The following is a 14,410-nucleotide window of genomic DNA, read 5'->3' as shown; positions in this document are numbered from 1 at the left end:
GTAGGTCATGGAAGATCTCACAGTCTGACACTATTCCCATATCCTTTGGTTTCACTTGTGTCTAAAAAGCAAAATCCTGCAGATGCTGAAAATCTGAAAGAAATACAGAGAATGCTGGAGGAACTCAGCAGGTCTCGAAGCATCTGTGCAGAGAGGAAAATTAAGCAGAATTAACATTTTGTGCCCAGTTTGATTCTTCTTCTGAAGGACCTGCTGAGTTTCTCCGCATTCTCTGTTTTGCTTCAATTTTACAGCATCTGCAGGATTTGCTTTTATTCAAGGTCACAGCTAATATGGTTCCAACCGAAATGAACAGAGTTGGTACCCTGCATTTTACCTCTTAACCTCACATATACAATTAACAATTCACAGTGTTCATTACAAGAGCATCAACGATGGTTCCATACATATATAAGCTCTTGAATTATGCAGCATTAACCTGGAGATTCCACATTCATTTGCAAAGACTTCATTACCTCATTGATTTGCAGTTTTCCTTCTCATAGTTAGCTGTGTATTCCTTCATTTCAAAAAAAAATTACTTCAAGGCATGTGGGTGTTACTGGCTGGGCCAGCATTTATTGCCTCTTTCATAATGCCCCTGTGAATGCTGGAGGAGATAGAGAGGCTCCAAGGCAGGGCTGAGGTAAAGGGAATGTACAGTCTAAACTTGTCAACATGCAGAGCAGTAGTTCAAGGAGATAACACACCTGCACCTCCTTTTCTCCCTTTTCCTGTCACCCTGCTGACCAAGTTTGCTGACGATTGGTTCAGTAATAAGCCTAACAGCATGAAAGATGGCAGGGAACTATTTTGTGATTGGAGGAGCAGCTCCCCAAAGATTCAGTTGATTTAAGTTCTGCCCCGCCCCCCACAGTGTTGAATATTCCCAGGTGTTCACAGTGCAAACTTAACTGTTTGCATGTGTTTCGAAAGCTGTGAATTGCTCCTGAATAGTGTACTTTGGAAAATTGGCCCTCCAGTCCTTGAAAAATGTTTTCCTCTTTTCACAGCTTTCAAAGCATTTATGTTCATTTTTATGTCTTTTTCTATTTTAAATTTATATTCTTCCTGTCTGTATCAGTGTATTGGTCTTCTTTTGCTGAATTCTAAGATGTTCCCAATTGTCAGTTTTACTGTTCTTTGTCAACTCTATAAGCCTTCTCCTATAATTCAACTGTTTTGGTTTGGCTTGGTTGACTCATTTTTCCTGCTGTATTTTTGTGTCTTGAATTGTTGATTTTTTAAAAAGATTAGTCATTGCCTTTTTACTATCATACCTGACAATGTGTTTTGACTACAACCAATGTGCCCGTCTTATCTTCGTTGCATTGTTTGCATTGCATTGCATTGTTTCCAAATTTAATCAAGAAAATCTATCACATTGATTTCTAGTTATGGCCTCACCTCAGCTTTCTAAATGTTCTGCATAATTTCCCTGCTATTGCATTCAATACCTCAATTCATAAAACCACCCAATGTCTTGTATAATTTGTCAGGTACCCCTTAAAATGTCCTGTCACCTTCAAAGATTACTACATATGAATCCTGAGGCCTGTCTGTCCAATAAAACTTTGGAATGTGCCATTAAGTCAAGACTGCAACTCCCTAACCATTCTATCAAAACGTACCACCGCACACTTCTCACAGTGTTAAATTCTGTTGCCCACTTGTCTGTCCATTCTGCTAGCTCATTGCTATTGATTGGCAGACTTTGCCATTCTAAGTCTGGCATCATTGGCAAATTTGGAATGTTGCTGAAGGGGGTGGCACGGTGGCTCAGTGATTAGCACTGCTGCCTCACAGCACCAGGGTCCCAGGTTCGATTCTAGCCTCGGGCGACTGTCTGAGTGGAGTTTGCACATTCTCCCTGTGTCTGCGTGGGTTTCCTGCCACAGACCAAAGATGTGCAGGCCAGGTGAATTGGCCATGCTAAATTGCCCATAGTGTTAGAAACATTAGTCAGAGGGAAATAGGTCCGGGTGGATGTGGATCGGTGTGGGTCGGTGTGGATTGTTGGGCTGAATGGTCTGTAGGGAATCTAATCTAATCTAATCTAATTATTGGACTATGCTTTAACAAGTTATCACTGTATAACAGGCAGTCCCTGAGTTGTGCATGGGTTCTGTTCTGGTATACAGTATAACAGTGAAGGTCAGTATAAAGTAGACGATTGTAAGTAATAAATATTCATGTGTTGGGTCTTGAAAATTACATTCCTTTATGCCCTGGTGTTTGTAATTATGAGTATTTGCAAATTGGGTACCCCTTGTATTGTACTGCTATAGTTCACCTGCATTAAGTTTGAATTTTTAACAGAGTGGTAAAAACATGTTGATTATATTTTAATTGTCTAATTGTTGAACCCATTTGAATGTTTACAATGAAAGAAATATCATTATGAAAAATGTACATGTATTAAGAAAACAATAATTTACTAGGCATTGTTTCTGTTGGATTTAATTTTTTTTTTGTTTTCAGATCTATGTTGCAAAGGAAATGAAAAGCTCTGTGATTTTACAATACTGTTAAGGATTGGAGATTATTCCATTGGTTCATTCTCCCTTGTTAAATTGTACAATTCAGATGTAACTAATGGCTCATTCTTCCCGAAAGGACAACAGGGCAACAGCAATAAAATAAATGCATTTCTCAGGTGTTATTGAATGGTTCTCTGAGGAAAACACATAAAGCAGAAATTTTGTCTAGTTACTACCAGTTTGTGCATATTGTCACACATGATGGGAGAAGTGGCACCAGGCACGAACAAGAATACATTATATTTACAAAATTAGTTTTGAGCTATCACTGTTAATCTTATTTGTGAACTGTGCATAGCCAAAAAAGAACTACAGAGTACTGACTTGCCTTAATACAGTAATGCTCACAGCCCCACAAACAATAGTTGACCAGAATGAATTATTTTGTAGTTGTCTCTGTTACAATGTATGTTCATGCAGCATCTAATCTGTGTACAGCAGAGAAACATAAGCAGAAATGAGTAAATGACAAATTAATCTGTTTTGCTGCTGTCAATTGCAATTTATGTTGGTCTGTGTAACAAGGACATTTTCCTTGCTCTTCTTCAAATCATGATTCAGGGTCCTTTACATCCACTTGAGAGAAAGGTAGGTCCTCAGGTTATCATCATATATCTTTAGTGATGCCCTAAAGAGTCAGCCTACCTCATCTGCTGTAGATCATAGACAGGTGTTTTCTTATGTTAGACATGAAGCATTCTGTCAGCAAGCATCAGCATAAAATATCTCCTTATACAGAGAACAGTTTATCACAGAATCATGGGATCCCTAGAGTGTGGAAGCAGGCTATTTGGCCCATTGAGTCACAGACCCTCAAAAAAGCATCCCAGCCAGACCTTACCCCTCCCCTATTCTTGTAACACTGCATTTCCCATGGATAATCCACCCAACTTGCCCCGCCCAGGACATGACAGGCAATTTAGCACGGCTAATCCAACTAACCTGAACATCTGTAATTTGTGGGAGCAAACCAGAGCACCCAGAGGAATCCTACACAGACAAAGAGAGAATGTGCAAACTCTGCATAGACACAGTAACCTGAGGGTGGAATCAAACTGAGGTTCCCTGACGCAGTGAGACAACAATGTAACCACTGAGCCACCGTGCCACCCTAATCTATGTGCTTATCTGTATGGTCATTTCGATAACTTAAGTCAAGTGTTTTGTTTAATGAATATGTTTTGACCTCATTCCCTTTGGATTGGAAAATATTTCAAAGGTCTTTGCTTGCCTGGATGAGTTACCAGAACTGGACTCAGTACTCTTCTTTATTAACAGTATTCTTCCTTAACTGACTGTTTGTCCGCAAGTGTGATTGGGAGCTTTTCAGAATTTGCAGGTCAGGAGTGGTGTGTAATGACCGACATTGACAGTGGGGTCACTGTGAGAGTTGCAGTGGAATAAAGGTACCAGCTGGGACTTACGCAGTTGGTGAGACCTCAGTGTTACCAGAGGAGCCATCCTAGTCTCCTCCTGCAAGAGAGATTGTGGGTTGAGGAGCCAACTGTTGGGCACCGCTCAACCTGCCCAGACTTTCTCGGCCCTGTTATGCACTGCCTTCTCCTGGAATGGGAGAAAATAGGTAATGAATGAGAGTACAGTGGGGGAAAGCTGGTGAGGTGCATTGGATGACTGAAGGTAAAGTATGGAGGCTAGGATTGGGGGCGTGGGACGTTGGGGCCTGAGACTAAAGTGAGTGAGAAAAGGTGTTGCAGATTGGTAGAACTTGGTGGATGCTGGGTACAGCAACAGAGATAGAGTAAAGGTGAGGTAGCAGAGTGAAGAGAGTTGGCACTTACCCTGGCAGAGAGGAGGTGACTTTCTTGAGGCAATGCTGGCCATTCCTACATATCTTTGAAAGGACACTGAACCAGGTGGCAAAGTCAAACCAGTCTGTCCTTCTCTGCCAGTCCTCTGGGAAGATAGCCTCTCCTCTGGACCACCCTGACCACCAAGATCTCTAGGTCACTGTGAGAGAACTGCTGTGCCATCTTCCCCTTTTCCGTTATGCTCTGACTTGGTCCTAAACCCCAGCAGCCTATAGAAGATAGCATGCGCAGAAGGAATGCCAGTCTTTTGGTGGGTATCCACTGAATGGTGAGTTGTTCTGGGAATGGTGCATTATAAAGTGGGATGGAAATTGGATATGAGCCACACTGTGGGCTCATGGTACTTGGTTAATGAGGTGAGTTTGGCAAAATATGTTGAGAAAACTCAGGTACCTCACAGCAGAAATCCCTGCAAAATTCAGGACAACTCAAAATTAGCCAAAAAAATTATAAGATTCAGCCTTTTATTTCAAAAGAACTGAATTTGCTAAGAAGCACTTTGGGTCATCCCAAATCCAACAGGAAGTAGAGTGTCTCTGTAATAGAGAATGGACAGTTTCCCTTCCAAAATCAAGCATTTCCCTCATATTGTATTTGGTGAAAATTGAAATGAATATGAGTTGGCAGTACCAAGTTATGTTATTATACTCAAGATACCAACAGAAAAGCTGCAACCTTCAGCCTTGGCAGCCTATCAAACCTGACAAGACCACCCTGGAATTCTTTAACTCATCTAATTTGCTTTTCACTATATAAAAAGCAACTGTAGCATATGGTGGTCTGGTAAACAGTCGAGTGTCTGGTGAGACACAGTGCACAATTGAAGCCTGTTCGAGTGGGTAGAGAGAAATAGGTAACAGCTGAAATCGCAGCACCACAGGGGTGAATGTATTTACGGTTTAGCATTCGCAATCAATGGAAGCATGTGTGTATTTGTGTGCCGATGTATGTTTTGGAGTTTATGCGGGTGTGTGTCTGCGAATGTGTTCATTCATGTGTACATACGTGTGTGTGTTCGTGCATGTGTACATGCCTATCTGTGTGTGTGATCATAATGTGAGTGATATGTCAACTGAGTGTGTGGTGAGGAATATGTGGGTGAGTGCCTGGTGTGTACCTTTTATTGTGGCGTGCGAATGTTTCTGTGATGAAGGCTATGTTTCTTGGATTGTCATGTGTTTCAATGTGGCACAATGAGTTGGGTAGGTAATCTGGAATGCTTGTGTGTAACTGTGGCCTGGATGCCATTGCAAGTTTCACCTCTGTACTACCTGCATTTTCACTGGGACAAGTACCATTTTAGATTCAAGATAGTGTAATGCTTCCAGTGCTGCCCACGCTGGGTGGAGTTCTGATGTGGGTGTGAGCATGGGAATTAAGAGTTTACAGTGAATGCGTACAGAGTAAGCAGTGTCAACTAAATCCATAAAAATGAACCAAGAATCTGGACAACACCATAAGGAGCCATGAGAATTTCAAAAGCTAATCTCAGGATGTGAACATAACTCTGTAACTGCAAGTCATCAATTTGTTTGTTTATTTCACAGACACACATGGACACAGGCACAGGGACACAGAAACACACATGTACTCACACAAATAGACACACATACACATGTGCTCATATACACAAACAAACACATATAAGGACGCAAATACATACACTATCACACGCTGGCACACAGATGAACAGAGGCACAAATACATGCACATACATGTACATAGGAGAAAGTGAGGACTGCAGATGCTGGAGATCAGAGCTGAAAATGTGTTGCTGGAAAAGCGCAGCAGGTCAGGCAGCAACCAAGGAACAGGAGAATCGACGTTTCGGGCATAAGCCTGAAGAAGGGCTTATGCCCGAAACGTCGATTCTCCTGCTCCTTTGATGCTGCCTGACCTGCTGTGCTTTTCCAGCAACACATTTTCAGCACATACATGTACATAGACAAATACAGACATAGACACACACTCAGGTTAATGGAACCCATACTATTTATCTAGTGTGGTAGAGAATGGGGATCCCATGTTAAAAAAGAAGGCACAAGCATATGACAGGCAGATGGTGAGATCAATCACAGTGTCCATACAGATGTCATTCTGCTAAACCATGTCTCAATATAAACAACCTGACCGAAGACCCTCTCATAAACATAGCAGGCAGGCGACACTAGTAAAAGCCAATATCAACTGCATTCTGCTTTGTCACTCATTCGGGCCCATCACCTGCTGGTGTTTAAATATGAATGTACACACCATAGTTAGCAGTAGTGGTTGTCTACAAGTCTCTAAGATCTCAGTCACAGATATATGAAAAATTAACTGAAGACCAACCAAGCAACAACTCTGGACATCAGAGAATTTGAGAAATAAGTAGCCTCAGTTCCTTTGTGATCGGTCAGCCACTCAGATCTATTGACAGGACATCAATCAACAAGAAGAAAGAGTTCATTTATTTTTGATTAAATTTCTCAAAGTCCCTTGAATTAAAAGTAAAAAGATTGAAGTTACAAACATCATCAAATCAAAAAGCTATCAATGTGTCTCTTTTAAAAAGAATGAGTCGAAAACGTGCAAATTGGAAGCAGAGATGGTGCCACAGTGATATGCAGCTGCCTTTGGAATCCTCAACATTGACTCTGGACTCCATGAAGTCTCATGGCATCAGGCTAAACATGGGCAAGAAAATTTCCTGCTGATTACCATATGCTTCCCTTCCTTGGCTGATGAATTAGCATTCTTCCATGTTCAACACCTCTTGGAGGAAGCACTGAGAGAGGCAAGGATGCAGAATGCATTCTGGGAGATCTCCACGTCCACCACAATGATTGACTCAGCAGCCGTTGTAATGATCAAGCTGGTCAGGTCCTAAAGGGCATAGCTGTTAGGCTGGGATCAATAAGAGGGAAATGCATACTGAACTCATCACTCCCAGTCTGATGGCTGCAGATGTTCATAGCAGTATTGCTAAGAGGGACCACTGCACAGTCCTTATAGAGACAAAGTCCTACCTTCACATTGAGAATACACTCCAATGTGCTGGGTAGCACTATCACTGTGCTAAATAGCCCAGACTTCAATCAGACCTAGCAACTCAAGACCGATGAGATGCAGTGGGCCATCCACAGTAGCAGAATTGTACTCCAACACAATCTGTATCATGGTCCAGCATATGCCCAACTCAACCATTACTATCAAGCCAGGGGGTCATCCCTGGCTCAATGGAGAGTGCAGGAGGGCATGCCAGGAGCAGCACCAAGCATAGCTAAACATGAGGTATCACGCTGGTGAAGCTACCGAATAGCATAAGCAGCAAGTGATAGACAGAGCTAAGTGATTCCACATCAGATTTAAGCTCTGCAGTCCTGTCACACTCAGTCATGAATGGTGGTGGACAATTAAACAACTCACTGGAGGAGGAGGGTCCGCAAATGTCTCCATCTTCAATGATGGAAGAGCTGATTGAAACACATCAGTGCAATAGTTAAGGCTGAAGTATTTACAGCAATCTTCAGCCAGAAGTGCTGACTGGATGATCCATTCTCGGCCTCCTCCAGTGGTTCCCCAGCATCACAGATATCAGTCTTCATTCAATTTGATTCACTCCATGTGATATCAAGAAAATTAGATACTGCTGAGGCCAAGGGCCCTGAGAACATTCCGGCAATATTACTGAAGACTTGTGCTCCAGAAATTGCTGCTCCCCAACCAAGCTCTTCCAGTACATTTACAACACTTGCATCTACCTGACAATGTTGAAAATTGCCCATGTGTTAAAAATCAGGACAAATCCAAGCCAGCTAATTACTTCCCCATCAGTCTACACTCAATCATCATAAAGTAATGAAAGGTATTGTCAACAGTGCTATCAAGCAGCATCTGCTCAGTAATAATCTGCTTACATCCAATTTGGGTTCCACCAGGAGCACTCAACTCATCTCATTATAACCTCAGTCCAAACCTGAATGAATTATCTGAATGAGAGGTGAGTCCCCTTGATATGAAGGCCACATTTGACCAATTGTGGCATCAAGGCACCCTGGTACAACTGGAGTCGATGGGAATCTGAGAGAGTTCCCACTGGCTGAAGTCATACTTGGTGCACTGAAGGATAGTTCAAGTTGTTGGAAGTTGATCATCTCAGCTCCAGGACATTCCTGCAGGAGTTCCTCAGCATAGTATCCAGCTACAACCATCTTCAGCTGCTTCAATAATGACTTTCCTATTATCATAAGGTCATAAGTGGGAATGTTCACTGATGATTATATAATATTTGGCATCATTCACAACTCCCATGATAGTGAAGAAGTTGCTGTTCAAGTGCAGCAAGACCTCTGGAATATTTCTACATTTCGGCTGATCAGTGGCAAGTAACATTTGTGTCACAGAAGTTCCAGGCAATGACCATCTCCGACAAGAGAGAATCTAAATTTTACCCCTTAACATTCAATGGCATCATTATCACAAAAAACCCACTGTCAACAGTCTGGAGGTTACTATTGACCATAAACTGAGCTGGATTAGTCACATTAATACCAAGACTACAAGAGGAGATCAGAGGTTAGGAATCCTGCAGTGAGTAATTCACCTCATGACTCCACAAAGCCTGTCCAACATCCACAAATCTCAAGGCAAGGAGTGTGAATGGAATAGTCTCCATTTGCCTGATGGGTGCGACTCCAACAATGCTCAGGAAGCTTGACACCTTCCAGGAGAATTCAGCCTGCTTGAAGCACCACATCAACAAGCATTCATCCCCCCACAAACAACACTGTAGCAGCAGTGTGCACCATCTATCAGACACACTGCAGAAATTCATCAAGGCCCCTTAGACAGCACTTTCCAAACCAAAATCCTGAATTCTTCCATGCATCACCATGAGGCGTCACATTATACCCCCAGTATAGCATGGAGACTTCCCAAGGAGGTCATTGTCATGCCTCAAGAAGGTGGTCAGAGATGTCATGTTGCCAAATTACACATTGCACAGCAAATGTGTTCCTCCTCCATTGAAACTAGAACTCTGCCAGCAAGCCAGTGAATTTCAGTAAGTCCAAGCATCTGACTGACCGTGGGCAACTCCCTGCAGGGTTATCAGATAAGCCCCTTGACTGACTGCAATTTGCCTTCATCCTACGAAAGATGCTTCCTGTTGACTTTCACTTGACATTTCTTTTAAACACAGGCAGTCTGCTTGGCAAGTAAGCTGCTGGCATATGCCACAGATTTGATTTCTTTTTATTAATTCACGGGATGAGGATGTCAATGGCTAGGTTAGCATTTATTGCCCATCCCTAATTGCCCAAAGGGCATTTAAGAGTCAACCACATTGCATCTAGAGTCACGTGTAAGCCAGAGCAAGTAACGATGGCAGTTTCCTTCCCTAAAAGATGTTAGTGAACCAAATGGATTGTCCCCGACAATCAATTCATATTCCGCATTAGATTCCAGCTTCTTTTAACGCTCAAATTTTTACTGAATTCACATTCCACTATTTGCCATGACAGCATTCGAACCTGTGTCTCCAGGACATGACCTCAATCTCTGGATGAATAGCCTAGCAATAATACCAATAGGCCATCACCTCCCCATACAGCACTATGCCACAAGATGATGTCCAGCCCTCTGCCTGGCTGATTAATTAATTGTTCAGTACTCCAAACCATCACAACCTGTCTCGGTGTATACAAGAAAAGGCAAGATCCTTTAGTGCCCATTCTGTGACTGGGCACTAAAGACCCGTTATGTTAAGGAAGCAATGTCACCCACACAGAGGCTGCCAGCGTCTAAGACAGTTTTGAAGTCATCATCCATTATTATGCCAGTGTGAGGTAGACAAAGACTGAGCACAAAGTGAGTGAGTGCTTGGCAACCAAGCTAAGAAAGATGCAGGAGATACATGCAAACTGAGCTGGCAGAAACACGTAAGTCATAGGGGCCTTTCAGATCCAAAGATAAGTATAGAAGGGTTGAAGGAAAAGCAGGCATGAGGAGGTGATGAGACTGGTGTCACCTTGATATCTTGCAAGGACAAGATTTTGAGGTGGATGATGACTATAGTGCATGATGGCCGGGACAAAGATCAGGCAAGCTGAAACCACCAGGCACCCACTCTGATGTGCATGTCGGGGATTTGCACCATCTACGTTTTCTTGAAGAAGAGGAGCAGAATTGAAAGCAGTAGGATTGAAACGGACACAAATGCATGGAAAATATCTGAACACCACTCACAGACCAAATTCGGAAGACACCAATAAGTGCTCAGGGGACCAACAGGAACATTTTTCTCAATGTTGAAAATGTGATTTCTGCTAAATATTCATCATATTTTCCCAGCTTTGTCACCATCACTCATACCGTAATAGAGAGAACATCTCACCCAGATGAGGGTCGCAACAGAATAAGTGCAAAAACACTAATGACAAGTCACCGACTGAAACGGGAATTCTGTTATTCTTACCATGGATGCTAACAGATCTACTGAGTATTTTCAGCATTTTCTATTTTTATTTCAAAGGGATGGGAAGGGTGCACAGGAAATCAAGCCCTATTATTCTGCAAGTTGTCACAAATGTGACCAATTTGATCTCAATGATCTTCATGCCTGACTGTGATTAACTGTCTAAAGCCAAATAAACTCACACCAAATTTCAATGAAGGCGGTAACAAAAAAGATCTTTTCTATTATTACAAACATAGCTCTTATGGGAAAATGTATTAGCAAGTACTGATACGCAAGCTTAAACTATACACCTTTATAATTCAAGCACTTGCACCTTCAGTCACAAACAGACTCATAGAATCCCTACAGTGTGGAAGCAGGCCATTCAGCCCATCGAATCCACACCACTCCTCTAAAAAGCATCCTACCTCGATCCCCACCCCATCCCTGTAACCCTGCATATTCCATTGTTAATTCACCTAATCTGCACATTCCTGGACACTATGGGCAATTTTGCATGGCAATCCACATCTTTGGAGAAATAGGACAGGTAAATGACAGAGAAGAAAGATATTTTGCAACAATATTGTGGGTAGAACATATTGATCAGAAGGAACAAAGTCTGCCAAAAAGTCAAAACCATTAGGAGCTAACAAGGTGACACGCACACAGTCCTGATTTGGTTTTTGGAAGATGAGATGGCATTAGTTGGCTTGGGATCTTGGTTTTACTTAGAATCAGTTGAGACTAGCTGTCTTCCATTTGCACGGAGGGAGGGACAGAGAGATCCATCTTGGCTAACATGATTTTGGAGGACTGACTCCCATGTTCTCATCTCAGCTCTGTGACTGTTGCTGAGCAAGGTTCCTTCTTCCTCAACACAGAGTTACCTGGTGCCAGCTAATCTCTCACACACAGACCTTCCAGCTTCTCCAAACACTCCATGCTCTCGTAATGAGTGAACACCATACAATTATAATTTTGCTTCGAATTGGAAAAACAACTGAACTGGACCGTTCTCTGCAACACAGCAGTCCAAACTTCCATTTTCCTAGTTTATATTCCAACAACATATATACAATTTTTAGAGGATGTAGAACCAATGAGATGGAAAGTCAAATCACAGAAACACAGGATCTTTACAGCATTTGAGGCCATTCATCCCAAGATGATTATTCAGTTCCCAAATGAGCAATTCACTGACTGCCATTCTCTAGCCTTCTACCCATAGCCATGCACATTCTTGCTTTTCAAATGACAATCTCAATCCCAACTGAATGCATCAATTCCGCAGGCTAGGTGGATTAGCCCTGCGATATGCAGGGTTAAAGGATTTAAGGTAGTGGGGTGGGTCTGGGTGGGATGCTTTTCAGAGAGTCGGTGTGGACTCAATGGGCTGAATGGCCTGCTTCCACGCTGCAGGGAACGTACATACATGAAACTGAACACAATAAATGTTGTGTTGTTTACCATACTAAAAAGCAACATGAACTCAATGGTACACACTGTTCGACCAAAAGGACAAATACATGAGTGACTCTCCAAACACTGGTGTCTCCTTGACTCAGTCATCATCAGAGTGAGGAATCAAAAAGATGTTAGAATCATCAGTCCCATGACAGGACCCGATGACAGCTGGATGGACCATTGCCTGATCAGAGCCAGGATCAGCATCAATATAGCCCTGCCACAGCAGAGACAACAGAAGCAGTGCTGCAAGTAGTTCAACATTGAGGCACTTAAACATCTGGAAAAAAAAAACAGCCTCATACAACCAACTCCTCTCTGCAAACCTCATGACTTTCAGTGACACAAAGTCACAGGATCCCAACAGCCTCTGGTCTACCCTCAAGGCCATCATCATCAATGCCTGTGAAAGTTTGGTTGGTCACCTTCACAGAAACACCAGGATTGGTTTAATGGGAATGATCGGGAGATCCAAGAACTGATAAACAAGAAATGCATGGCATTTCTGAGTGCAAAACAGCCACTGCACTCAGAAGAGAAAAGGCAGACCTAAAGGCCAAAGTCCAACAATGAATCTGGGACATATGAACAGGTGATGGGAGGAGGAAACACTGGAGGCCCAACAAATGGCTGACAACTACAATGTGCAAGGTTTTGTCTGAGTTGTCAAGATCACCTACAGTCCAAATACTCAAGGCCTCACACCACTGCTGGCCAAGGATGGACTGACTCTTATCAAAGACAAAGAAGCCATCAAACAATGCAGGGGGAGCACTTCAGACACTTCCTCAACCAGGCTCTATGAATGCATCCCACGGCATGCTACACACCACAAGCTTGGCAACACCCCAGCCCCACATGAACTAGAGAAGGCTATCTACCAGCTCAAGAACAACAAGACTTCTGGATCAGACAGTATCTTCGCTGAGGCATTGAACTGCAGAGGTAACAAACTCCTGCAGCAGCCATAAACGCTTGCCTGCTTCTAGGGGTGGCACGGTGGCTCAGTGACTAGCGACAGCTGCCTCACTGTGGCAAGGACCCGGGTTCAATTCCAGCATCAGGCAACTGTATGTGTGGAGTTTGCACATTCTCCCTGTGTCTGTGTGGGTTTCTTCCAGGTACTCCATTTTCCTCCCACAATCCAAAGATGTGCAGGTTAGATGAAGTGGCCATGCAAAATTGCAGATAGTGTTCAGGGATGTGTAGGTTAGGTGCATTAGTCAGGGGAAATGTACAGTAGTAGGGGAATGGGTCTGGGTGGGATATCTTCAGAGGGTCAGTGTGCACTTTTTGGGCCAAATGATCTGTCTCCACACCGTGGGGATTCTATGACCTGAAAGGAGGACAGCATCCTTGTAGAGCTCCAAAATGGCATAACTGTGAGCATTTTCAAATAAGGGAATAAGCCTGACTATAGTAACTACAGGGGAATCTCTCTACTGTCAACTGTTGGAAAAGTCATCACCAAGGTCCTCCTCGATTGTTTTCTCACTGTGGGTGAGGAACTGCTTCCAGCCACAGATTGGCAGAATGGACATGATTTTCAGTGTGTGACAGCTGAATAAATCACCTCAATAGTGTTTTTGATCTACCTTGCTGTAATGCTTCACCTCACTGTTGAGAAACCCTATTCTGGAGTGGAGCTAACTTATGGAACTAGCAGTAAACTATTAAATGTCTGTTGCCTTCAAGCCAAAACTAAAGTCACTCCAACCAGTGTCATTGAGCTGCAGTATGAAGATGATGCTTGTCTATGTGCAAACTCAGAGGATGTACTCCAGACTATCATCAACATCTTTAACGATGCGTATGAGAGTATGGGACTCACCCTGATCATCTGCAATATGAAGATTCTCACCAATCTTGCTCAGGATTGTGGAGCGAATCCTCAATCCTCAAGGTCCATGGGGAGGCCTTAGAGAATGTTGCCCACTTCCAAGCTCTCGGACATGTCCTGTTGGGCAAAGCAGCTATTGATGTAGAGATTCAGCACCACCTCCAGAGTTCTAGCACAGCTTTCCCATCCTGAGGAAAAAAGTGTGTTCGAGAACAACATCAGATCTGACACCATGCTCGTGACATACAAAGATGTGGTGGTTCCCACCTCCTTTTTGGATCTGAGACACAGACTG

The 14,410-nt window shown here is 43.0% G+C and overlaps 1 pseudogene; it reads left to right on the top strand.

Moving 5' to 3' along the window:
- LOC148148377 (uncharacterized) overlaps positions 1-14,197 on the top strand; it is a 108,703-nt pseudogene extending 94,506 nt beyond the window's left edge.
- Positions 14,198-14,410: the final 213 nt, after the last annotated feature.

The sequence above is a fragment of the Chiloscyllium plagiosum genome, unplaced genomic scaffold (assembly GCF_037043375.1).
Source record: "Chiloscyllium plagiosum isolate Xiang-an unplaced genomic scaffold, Cpla_swu_hap1 HiC_scaffold_13, whole genome shotgun sequence".
NCBI lineage: Eukaryota > Metazoa > Chordata > Chondrichthyes > Orectolobiformes > Hemiscylliidae > Chiloscyllium > Chiloscyllium plagiosum.
The sequence above is the reverse complement of the archived record's forward strand: the minus strand, read 5'-3'. Positions and strand labels throughout refer to the sequence as shown.